Here is a 12,362-nt window from a genome sequence, read left to right as displayed (position 1 = left end):
GAAGTATATAAAACGTGATGCTATGTATAAATAAAGGTTTTTGCCACAAAGGAAAATTGAAAAGCGAGATAGCCAAAAACTTTCGGTCTAGCACGACCCTTTACTAAGGCATAACTGATCATACAGAGGAAAAACATAGTAAAAGTAGGCTCAATATCCAAACTGACATTACAAGATTAGTAATAAGGTCGATTTCACTCTACAGAAACGAGGAAACGCCTGAGGGCAAGATTAGCGATTTTTAGGCAGTCACTCCTTGGAGGAGCAAAACACGTGGTCAACAGATGATTCATCCAGAAAACAATACATTTTGAAAAAAACAAGGAGGCATATACAACTTATTACCATGAAATTTACAAAAATGTTCCCCAAAAAATTATTGAAAAGACGAAAAAAGGATATAAATATATCGAGCGAGAGAGAGAGAGAGAGAGAGAGAGAGAGAGAGAGAGAGAGAGAGAGAGAGAGAGAGAGAGAAATAATAACTATATACATGTGGGACTAATTAATTAGTAGTTCATTTATTTTAAGGTCCTTCATAAACATTTTACAAATATATGGGTCCAAATGGTACAATCCCAGACTGAGATTTAGGTTGTTTTTATTAGTGATTTGTATAATTGTTGATTCCAGTAAATTTCTTGAAACATAATCATTAGATCTCGCAATTACAGAGTCATCGCCCCAGTTAATACAATGACATTTTTCACTCAGATGGATAAACAGTGCATCTGAAGTCTGGGCTGTTCTAACTGAATACATATGCTGCTTAATACGTACACATAAATTTTTACTTGACTGATCAACGTAAAAAGATGGGCAATCCTTACAAGGAATTTTGTAAATGATGTTGTTATTTGTTACGGGACTATTCTTAACTAACATATCTTTAATGGCATTGTTATAAGAGACCACTACATTAACATTAAAAGATTTAAATATTGATCTTATGGTTTTAAATCCACGAAAGTAAGGCAAGCTAAGTACATTTTTAGGGATTTCTTTTTCATTACTAGCAACACTATAAAACTTTTTGTGAGCTTTTTGATAACATAAATCAATTATATGAGGTGGGTAGCAGAGATCGTTTCCTATCTTTTTTATGTATTCTATTTCTTGGTCAAGATATTGTGGACTCGTGATACGCAAAGCACGTAGGAACATAGAAGAAAAAATTGAAATTTTAATATTAAGATGGTGGCCAGAATAAAAATGTACATATGTTAAATTATTTGTTTTCTATAATACTGAATTTACATTGGAAAGATTCTCTATGTAGTAATACATCTAGGAAAGGGATGACATTGCTATTTTTAATTTCAACAGTGAATTTTATGGATGGCACTAAATTATTCAATTTAGACACTAAATCATTTACATCGATACCAACAGGCAAGACTACTAAGGTGTCATTTACATATCTGTACCACTTTAAGGGGACAAGTGTGATATTCGGGAGGTGTTGTCTTTCAAAAAATTCTATTATAAGTTTGAAAGGAGAGGTGATAAAGGGTTTCCCATGGCCATACCAAATATTTGTTGGTAATATTCTCCATTAAAATTAAATCTGCAATCACAAATACACAACTTAATCAATGAAATTATGTGACTAACGGACATAGGTAATTCATGCAATACAAGCTCATTACTTAAATATTCTAGCACAGAGTCAATAGGGACTTTTGTAAACAAGGAACATACATCAAAACTGACAAAGATATCATTAGGATTTAGTACAATGTTATTCAATTTTTCCACAAGATCAAGAGAATTCCGGATGTGTGAATTAAATACAGTTCCAAGTAGCGGGGATAACAATTTAGTAAGATATTTAGATAGTTTATAAGCAATTGAACCTACAGTACTAATAAATGGGCGCATAGGTTTGTTTTCCTTATGAGTTTTAACTAGGCCATATAAGTAAGGTAATGAGGGACACTTTACAGTTAATTTACACAAGAGTTCTTTTTTATCTTTAAGAATTTGTTTGATATTGATATTAAATTTTTATTACTTGGTCCAACGGATTTTTTGCGAGTTTTTTGTAAGTTATTTTATCTTCTAGTAAAGTATGCATGCGTGATATGTAGTCAGTGTTGTCCAGAACTACTAAACTATTGGATTTATCAGCCTTAGTAATGTGTAAGCTATTATCATTCTTCAATTCTTTTAAACTTTTTCTGTAGCGAGCGGGGAAGTTATTTTCATGATAGGCCTGCGTTTCACTGTATGTCATGCCTTTGATAATGGCCAAATGATTTTGTGGTAGGTCACAGTATTTTTCAAACTTATATAGAGATGTCGCTATTGATAAAGCTGAATGTTTGTTACAAATGAAGAAAGACAACCCAATAAAGCTACAATTACTTGTAGCATTATTGGTTCAATCACTGTTGTCGATAAGGTTGTTTAATTTTCTGTCCAGTTTTCTAATCAAAGTGTCTGTAGTTCTATGAAGTTTTCCATATATATCTTGCCTTAATGCGTGTTTCCAATCAGCGGGAATCGAGTAGTTGAAATTACGTCGGGCTTTTTCCAGTTCTTTAAATTTCTCCTTTTCCTCCATTTTCGCGGCAGCAATGTGACGTTTTAACATCAATGAAGAAAATTCATTAAAAGGATGTATATATATGCATATATAGGTCGTGTTACAACCTATATATGAATATATATACTATGTATATACGTATAATCTGCATTGAATAAACTACCTTTGATACGTTTGTCCGACCCATATTCTCAACAGCTGTTGGTATAATATTTCTATTGTAATATTTCTAGGTAAGTTCCGTTTTGCGATAACACGAGTAATTCTACGTTTACGTTTGACAGACCTATGACTAGATATATCTAGAAACAACTCAGTCAATGGAATTTTCCTAGAGTTATTACAATAGAATATACCAACAACTGCTGAGAATATGGGTCGGACAAATGTATCAGAGGTAGTTTATTCAATGCAGTGTTTATATATATATATATTATATATATATATATATATATATATATATATATATATATACATGTGTGTGTGTGTATGTAAGAGGGTGGATGTGTCATGTCTCCCCTACCCTACCCTGCCCCCATTCAGGTGGATAAACAGATTTGCAGGAGGAGGGTGAATATGTCATGGCTCCCCTACCCTCTTGATCCCCTACTTACCCTGCCCCACTCAGGGTGTACAAACAGGTTTGCAGAGGAGGGTGGCTATGTCATGTCTCCCCTACACTCCCAATTCCTTACCTACCCGGCCCCAACCTGGGCGGACAAACAGCTTTTCACGAGAAGGGTTCATATGTCATGTCTCACCCTACCTTTCCAATCTCCTACCTACCCTGCCCCATCCAGGCGGACAAACAGGTTTTCAGGAGAAGGGTGGCTATGTCATGTCTCCCCTACACTCCCGATCCCTTACCAACCATCCCCCTCCCCCGCAGGGACAGACAAACAAGAAAGATCCCCCCGGATGTTATTACTATAGATTACTACGAAGAAGTCTACCGCAGGGGGCATACCCACAGATCAAATTCGCAGTCCAGTACCTGAACAAACAGCAGCAGAATATCAGGAAAACGTGAAAAGATCTCAAAGCTTCTTCCCGACAAGGGAAGCCTAGAAAAGGGCTTGACTTGCATACACGTCAGCCAGTAGGACCCACGTCACCTGTTCAAGATTATGGGAGTTAATACCGGTTTGCTCTCGACTGATTTTATGTCAAAAAGCTGCTGATTAAGAGAGTCTTCCAGCTCTATAGGGAACACATGAGAGAAATATCCCAGCTGCGCAGGTGTGTCGTCGTTTGATGGGGCAGGTAATAAGAAACAAACACTTGCTGTTATCAAAAAGCAATACTTTGGTATTTATAAAAAATGTGATAGAGTATTCGTAGGGTATCAAGACTCTAGTTAAATGGGCATAGTTTTGCAAAATTAAATCGTCCTGCCTTACCATTTTTCAATGAATCGACAGTCGCAACTCTTGGTTAGCTTTTCAGAAAACATTGTATGGCGGTATTGCCGTCAGTGTACTTCGTGCGGAACACTGTAGGCTATATTATTAAAGGTTCTTTACAGCATCTCTTCGGCCTCTAGCTGAAACCTCTTTTGTTCCTGTTACAGTATCTCCGCTCACATTCTCTCTCTCTTTCTACAATTGTTTCATGGTAAAATTTGCTTTGAGGTTTTCCTCCTGTTACACCTTTAAACCCTTTTTACTCTGGTGTTCCCTTTCAGCGCCGAATGACCTCATAGGTCTCAGCCCTTGGCATTTAGCTTGAATTTTACGTTCCATTCCATTCCACATCTATTTTTGAAAAATGCAAAAAAAGGAAAAACAAACATCTGAAGATTTAAGAGTTCGGGATCCAGGGAGCAAAGCTTCATCGTGTAAGTATTGTGTGTAGTACTTAGTATTCTTTTTCGTTGATATTAGTCATTATATATATATATATATATATATATATATATATAATATATATATATATATATATATATATATATATATATATTTATATATATAATATATATAAATTCAGGAATGCCGAAGACACATGGATGTTTTAAAAGAGGATTTATTCATTAAGAAACGTTTCGCACATGACTATGTGCATCATCAGTCTGAAAAATGACAAAATAATAGCATTAAAAATACTAAAAATATTCAGGATTCTTAAAATAACAATTAAAAATATTAAAAGACTAAGAAAAGAAGCAAAGTTAAAACAACTGCTGTTACACCAACCTTCAGGTAGAAAGGAAGAAGATAGAATGACCAAAGAAGGAACACCAACCTCCAAAGACGACTATGCCAGATATAGTTGAGCAGAAGAGCAGCCACCGTTTAACGATGGAACGAGTCTTTTAATATATAATGACTCTAAGGTAGTCAGATAATCTGCATCCTTAGAATACCCTATGGTAAAGTGCTGCTTCTTGACCTCACTTTTACAATTGATAGCATGATTTTTTATATTTGAATGTTCTGGTCCGCTCAATCTTTGCCCCGTTCTAAAACTCAACCCTAGGTGACTGTAATAACGCATCTGCAACAACCTTTTCGTTGATTCAATATAAGTACCAGGACATCCTGGGCATGTAAACTTATAGACCACATTGGGTATTCTAAGGATGCAGATTATCTGACTACCGTTAGAGTCATTATATACATTAAAAGACTCGTTCCATCGTTAAACGGTGCTTGCCCCTCTTGAATGAGGAAAATGAAGAGTTTAGCAAAAGCATACCTGTGCAGTTGTTTGGAAATACAGGTGTAAATATAATATTAAATCGTTAAAATGAATCACACGTGTATCCAATACAGTTAGAAGCGGAATCGTGGAGAATGACAGCTTCGTGAGCGGAGAACGTTACCACATGGATCATATTTGGTCCGTGCGTGAAAGAGAGAGAGAGAGAGAGAGAGAGAGAGAGAGAGAGAGAGAGCCGGAGAAGATATGAATATAAATGGCAGAGGAATTGTAGTCTGAGTAAATGGAGAAACGAAAAGTGCCGTGAAGATGGATATGAAAACCATAAAAGGCGTGGAAGTAAATAAATGAATGTATACAAATATATAAAAACATCTGTTCGGATTCTATATATATTATATATTAATATATTAATATATATATATATATAATATATATATATAATGATGGATAATTATCACATCACCGTGATTCATATAAATTATTAGAGCTACAAAGGTCCTTTACTATCTAATTCGCTCTACCTCGGAATTTATATATTTTCATATATGTAAACCGAAGGGGAATTTTTTAGTTGATAATAATTTCGTCCCCTCATGGGATCGAACCACCGTCCAGTGGACAAAAACGAAATCAGGACGACATTGGCGTTACCGATTCGGCTAACAGTGATCCCACGGTGTGAGGTAATCTTGTAAGTAATTAAATTAATCAAAGGGCATCACTCCATCAACAACTTTAAAAGTCTAAGTATTTCCCTGATTTCAGAAGTCTAAGTACTTCCCTGTTTCTAAGTCACTTCAAGTTAATTGAAGGAAGACAGATCAATTACCACTCTATGTTTCTACCTAAACTAATCATAATCATATGCAAATATACTGGTTAGAAATGAAAACACTTCTAAAAATTTTAAATACAAAAATTTATTATTATTAAACTCAAAATTTATAAGTGAAATTCACAATATCAGGGAAAATTACTGTTACTTGAAAACAAAGTAAAGTTTATTAATTCTTGAATAAAATTAAGTAAAATTAAATCAAAATTAATTTATCACAAAATTCAAGAAAATTAATTCAATCAAAATTCAAAAGTGTTAGGCAATAATTGAAAATTTGAAATTAATTCACAAGTGGTAAACAATAATACAACTTGAAAAGAATTCTAAGTAAATGCAAATTAATTCACAAGTGTTAAATTTAATTAAATGTCCAATGATTAATTAATGAAAATAACTAAGTCAATTTAATTGTGAATGCAAATGAAAATACAGAAAAATGTGGACAATACCAAAATTTCAAAAAGTATTAATCACACAGAATATAAAATTAAAAGGCACACTTCAATAAGAAAATGGACAAATGCACAAAACATAAAAATCACTTCAAATGAATAAACACAAAACACAAAAATTTGCAATGTGCAAAAGTGTAAATTTCACTCAAACCATTGTAACTATTAGTTATCAGTTCTCTAAACCATAGTAACCAATAGTTATAGTTTTTACCAAACCTTTGTAACCTTCAGTTATTAGTTTTTATCTAACCACTGTTCCTATCAGTTATTAGTTATTAGTTCTTACCAAACCTCTATTCCTATCAGTTATTAGTTGCAACTAATAAAAATATAACACACTTTACCTCTTTGGTATACCAACTTCTTTCTTTCTTGCTGCAGCTTGTTTCACACTTTCACAAAACTAGGCGCAGTTACAACAACGTTTGTTCAGATTCCACAAAAAACACCAAATAACACTAAATAAACTCTAAGAGACATCAAATCTGAAATTTACAAATTAAGAGTGACCATTCAATAAGTACGAAATCGTTACGTTACTTTAAAAGCAAAAGTGCTATGCGATGGAGAGAGAGGGAGAGAGAGAGATATGTGAACGGTTTGAGTCTTTAAGCCCGAATGAAAAACTTCTCCCTTATGGAAGCTGGACAGGGGAGATGACACAAAACGTTTTGGGCAATAATTCTTTCTAGAAGCTTCGAAATCTTACGCAACTTTACAGACAAAATGTGTAATCTGCACGTGGCACTCAGCAAAGACATACGCATACGAGACCAGTCTGTTAAAAAATGACACGTACTTGACTCGATCGACCGATGCAGAAGTCCCTTATCATATGTGATGACAGAATCCCAAAACACAATGAAGACTCGAGGTCCCTAATCAAACGTGTTGACAGATTAGGAAAAACAACTCTAGCTTTGAACGGACAAAGATAATCTCTCTCTTTCTACATTCTACGCTATATATTCTTTTTATAAATTATGTTATGCGATATCCGACCACACATTTAAAACATCCTATCTCTAAGCTAGCTAGGAATCTGAAAATGTTGCACAATCTTATACACAATACTTTATACAGTCAAAGAATGGAAATAAGCATTTTGAAAGTAGCAATATATAATATACCTCCCCCAAGAAGATTTTTTATCACGATGTTGAATGCAACGATTCACAACGAGATAAATAATCAGCAACTACATTGTTTTTGCCACTAATGTGCTGCACTCTTAAGTTACACTGTTGCAGGCACAAAGACCACCTCGTCAGTCTTTGATTATGGTTTTTCATTCTCTGGATAAATGATAGTGGATTGTGATCAGACAACACTAAAATTTCTTCATTCCTAGGTCTATTCACATACATTTCAAATTTTTTCAAGGCTGGGATTAAGGCTAAAGTTTCCTTCTCGATTGTCGAGTATACTTTCTGATGTTTTTTCAATTTTGAAGACATGAAGCACACAGGATGGTAGATATTATTTTCATCTTCTTGAAGTAGAACAGCTCCAATGCCACAGTCCGACACATCAACTTGTATCACAAATTTCTTGTCGAAGTCTGGAGCTTGAAGTACTGGTCTAGAAGTTAAAATGGCTTTTACCTTCTCAAAGGATTCTTGACACTCTGGAGTCCAAATAAATTTAGCTTTGGGACTAGTCAAGTCTGTCAAGGGAGCTACTACGGCTGAGAAATTTGGGCAGAAACGACGATAAAATCCAGCCATCCCCAAAAATCTCTGTAGCTGTTTCCTGGTAGTAGGTGGGGTAGACTTACGGATACCTTCTACATTGGCATTTACTGGAGCAAGAAGGCCTTTCACAACTTCAAACCCAAGATACTGCACAGTTGCCTTGCCAAACTCACTCTTCTCTAGGTTGACTGTCAATCCTGCTTCTTGTAGTTTCTTGAAAACTTTCCTCAGAATCTTCAGATGTTCTTCCCACGTTGTAGAGTAAATCACGATGTCATCTAGGTATACACCTACTCCTTCTGTCGATCCTAACAGTTGATCCATCACTCATTGAAATGTTGCAGGTGCATTCATCAGACCAAATGGCAGAACAGTATACTGATACAGTCCAAATGGAGTAATAAAAGCTGACAGCAACTTGGCATTCCCATCTAAGAGGAATTTGATAATATCCTTTCAACAAGTCTATCTTGGAAACAAACTTAGCTTGCCCAATATTATCAAGTAACTGATCTATAAGGGGCAAAGGATAATTGTCAGCCACACTGATAGAATTCAGTTTCCTATAATCAGTACACATCCTAAATGAACCATTTGGTTTCTTCACTAACACACATGTAGAACTGAAGTGACTTGAACTGGGTTCTGCTAATCCATGTTGCAGCAAATACTTAACTTCCTTCTTCAAAACATCTCGATGATACGGTGATAAGCGATAGGCTTTTTGCTTGAAAGGTCTTCCATCTTCTTGAAGCTTGATTTCATGCTTAGTCAGATCAGTATGTCTAGGCACATCTGCAAAAATTTCTGGAAAACTTCTAATTACTTCACTTAAGTCTTCACCTTGTTCAACACTCAGATGTTTCAGTTTATCCTCCAAATTTTCCAAAATTGAAGAATTATTCATCTTACTTTCAGCTCCCAATTCGTAGCCATCATCGTCTTCTGTAGATAAAGTTGTTTGGGTTACTGACACAGTTTCAGTTTTAGTTTCTGAGAAATAAGGTTTCAAGAGGTTCACATGTATCTTCCTTTGTCTTCATCTTCTTTCTGGTGTTTCAATCACATAACTTCTATCACTTAACTTCTGAATTATCTTGTAAGGACCTTGAAATTTATTAGTGAGGGGAAATCTCTTGATAGGAAAGAACACTAACACTTGTTGACCAACACTAAAACTTCTTAGCTTAGTCTTAGCATCATATCTCCTTTTCATTTTTTCTTGACTAACTTTCAGATTTTCTAAAGAGAATTTTCTAATCTCTTTCAACCTTTTCCTTAAGTTTTTCACATACTCTCCTTGACTTTCCTCTTGATTTCCTTCCCAATTTTCTGCAAGAATCTTCAACAGTCCTCTAACTTCTCTACCAAAAGTCATTTCATTAGGTGAACATCCCATACTTTCTTGATAAGCACTCCTAACTTCAAACAACATTAATGGTAAACCAACATCTCATTCTCTTCCTGACTCAGAACAATACTTTGTCAGCATACTTTTCAATGTGTGGTGGAACCTTTCCAAGGCACCTTGAGTCTCTGGATGATAGGCAGTGGATAACTGTTGTTTCACTCCTAACAAATTCATCACATCCTGGAATAACTTTGAAGTAAAGCTTGTTCCTCTGTCACATTGTACCATTTCTGGTATACCAAACTTTGAGAAAAACTCCACAAGTTTTTCAGCAACTATCTTGGCAGATATGTTTCTAACAGGGATCACCTCTGAATATCTTGTCACAGGACACATTAATGTTAATAAATACTCATTTCCTTTCTTTGTCTTCTGCAGTGATCCAACCATATCTATAACCACTTTGCTAAAGGGTTCTCCTCTAACTTCTATAGGTTGTATGGGGAGCTTTCTTGATGGTTTCATTGGGTTTTCCAGCTATCTGGCAGGTATGACACTCACGACAGAACCTGCTAACATCTTTGTGAAGTCCAGGCCAGAAAAAATATTTCATGATCTTCTCCACAGTCTTCCTGATTCCCATATGTCCAGACTCATGAGCTACTGCAACCACTTGCTTCCTCAATGGATATGGAATCAAAATTTGATGATATTCGCCCCATACAGCATCTCCTGGTATATCTGTATGTCTATACTTCCTTATCAGCAAACCTTCCTTCAGATAATAACAGGTAGGAGTTTGTTGCATCTCTTCTCGATCAACAACTCTGAAGAACAAATCAGTTAACGATGCATTCTTCTTCTGCAAGTCCATCAGCTTCTCTCTTGTCACTTGACCAACTTCAAGGGTTGAATTCTCAATATCTGCTAACTCAGCTACTGTAGTTTCACTACTGTCTTCAATAACACGTTGACTACTCGGAGTCTCTTCAGGAACATCAGGTTCTTCTTCTTCGTCGTCATCGTCTTCTTCATCTTCTTGGGAAATCTCTTCTTGTTCAGCACTATGGGAAACATCACTTCCTTGGAACAATTCTTCTAAGCACAAAGATCCTTCACTCGATCCTTCTTGGGTGTGTAAATCCTCAGTTTCTTCACTTGCAGTTGTAGTCCTCTTCATACTTCTGGTAGTTACACAACTAGGAAACAGGTGGAGGTTATTCTTCTCCAACTCTATTGTAGGACTAATCCTCAATGGTTTGTCTGTCACTACAGGACAAGGAATAAATGGCACATCACCAACTTCATTCCCCAACAGAACATGTACACCTTCCACAGCCAGTGAGTCCTTTACAGCAAAATCAACATTCCCTGTCACCAATTCACATGACAGGTGTAAGCATTATATAGGAGTTACTTCCTCTCCTCCTATACCCTTCAAAATAACTGAATCTCCTGTGAGATTCTTCTCCAACTGAGGGTGAGAACCACGTACTACCACACTATGGTTACTCCCTGTATCACGTAATATCTTGACTGGTGCCTGCATACTTCCTTCTTGAGTTGACAGCATACCCTCATAGACATATGGCTTAAAAGCCTGCACACCGCTAAGCCACTCACTGCTTGAGGTAACATTTCCACTGGTTGCTAAACATTCAGCTTGTTTGGTTTCATTATTCTCTGGAGTCTGATTCTTTCCCACACTGCTCTTCGTAGATTGTTTCACCTGGTCACCTTTTACTACTTCACCAACTGGCTTTGACTGCTGTTGATTCCGGTAACACTCTTGACTGTAGTGTCCTACTCTTCCACACTTGAAACAGACAATATTAGGTTTCTGAAACCGTCTTAAAAAACTGGATGAGGATTTCACATTAGCTTGCTGAGTCATATTACCTTGTATACTCTTGGTAGTATCACTTGTAGGTTTTTCATTAAATTTGTTCCTGTTATTTGGATAAGACTTAAAACCTGGGCGTTGTTGGCTCAGGTACTTGACATTGTAATTACGTTTACTACTGATTATATTGTAATCTTCACTCAGTGTAGCAGCTTTGTCAAGTTTCTTCACCTCTCCCTCTCAAACAGGCTCTTATGTGTTCAGGAATGCCTTTAAGATACTGTTCAAGGACAAGCAATTCTTCTAACTCATCAAAAGTTTTAACTTTAGCAGCTTCTAACCAACGTTTGAGACACCTTCTCACTTTGTACGCATAATCTAAGAATGTTCCCTTCTCATCTTTTCTTAAATGTCTGAATCTTTCATTGTAGTGCTCTGGGGTCATCTGGTAAACTTGTAGCACACTGTGTTTAAGTACCTTGTAGTCTTTACACTGATCAGCTGTTAAGGCTAGATAAGCACTTCTCCCTTTACCAATCAAGACACTTTGTAGCAAAACTGTCCATTTATCTTCTGGCCATCCCATACCTGAAGCCACTTTCTCAAAGTGATCAAAAAACTCATTTGGAGCTTCTTCAGTAAACTTAGGGATTAACTTCTGTACTCTTACTACATCAAATACAGGGTCTTGATTACCTTGGTTAGGGTTAGACGGTGTTACAGGTAATGTGGATCTAGCTATCATCAATTCCATCTCCCTTTCATGTCTTGCGATTTCTCTTTCCTCTTTTATCCTTTCTCTTTCCTCTTCTGCTGCTTTTTCTTCTTCTCTTTCTCTTCTTTCTTGTTTTTCCCTGTCTATTCTTTTTCTTTCAGCTTGCATTTTCAGCTTAATCAAATTCTCTTCTGCTTCAATGCGTCTAAGCTCTAACTCTGCATCACTTTTCTCCTTCTTTTCTGCTTGCTTATTCA

The sequence above is a fragment of the Macrobrachium nipponense genome, chromosome 13 (assembly GCF_015104395.2).
Source record: "Macrobrachium nipponense isolate FS-2020 chromosome 13, ASM1510439v2, whole genome shotgun sequence".
Classification (NCBI taxonomy): Eukaryota; Metazoa; Arthropoda; class Malacostraca; order Decapoda; family Palaemonidae; genus Macrobrachium; species Macrobrachium nipponense.
This window is presented reverse-complemented; position numbering follows the sequence as displayed.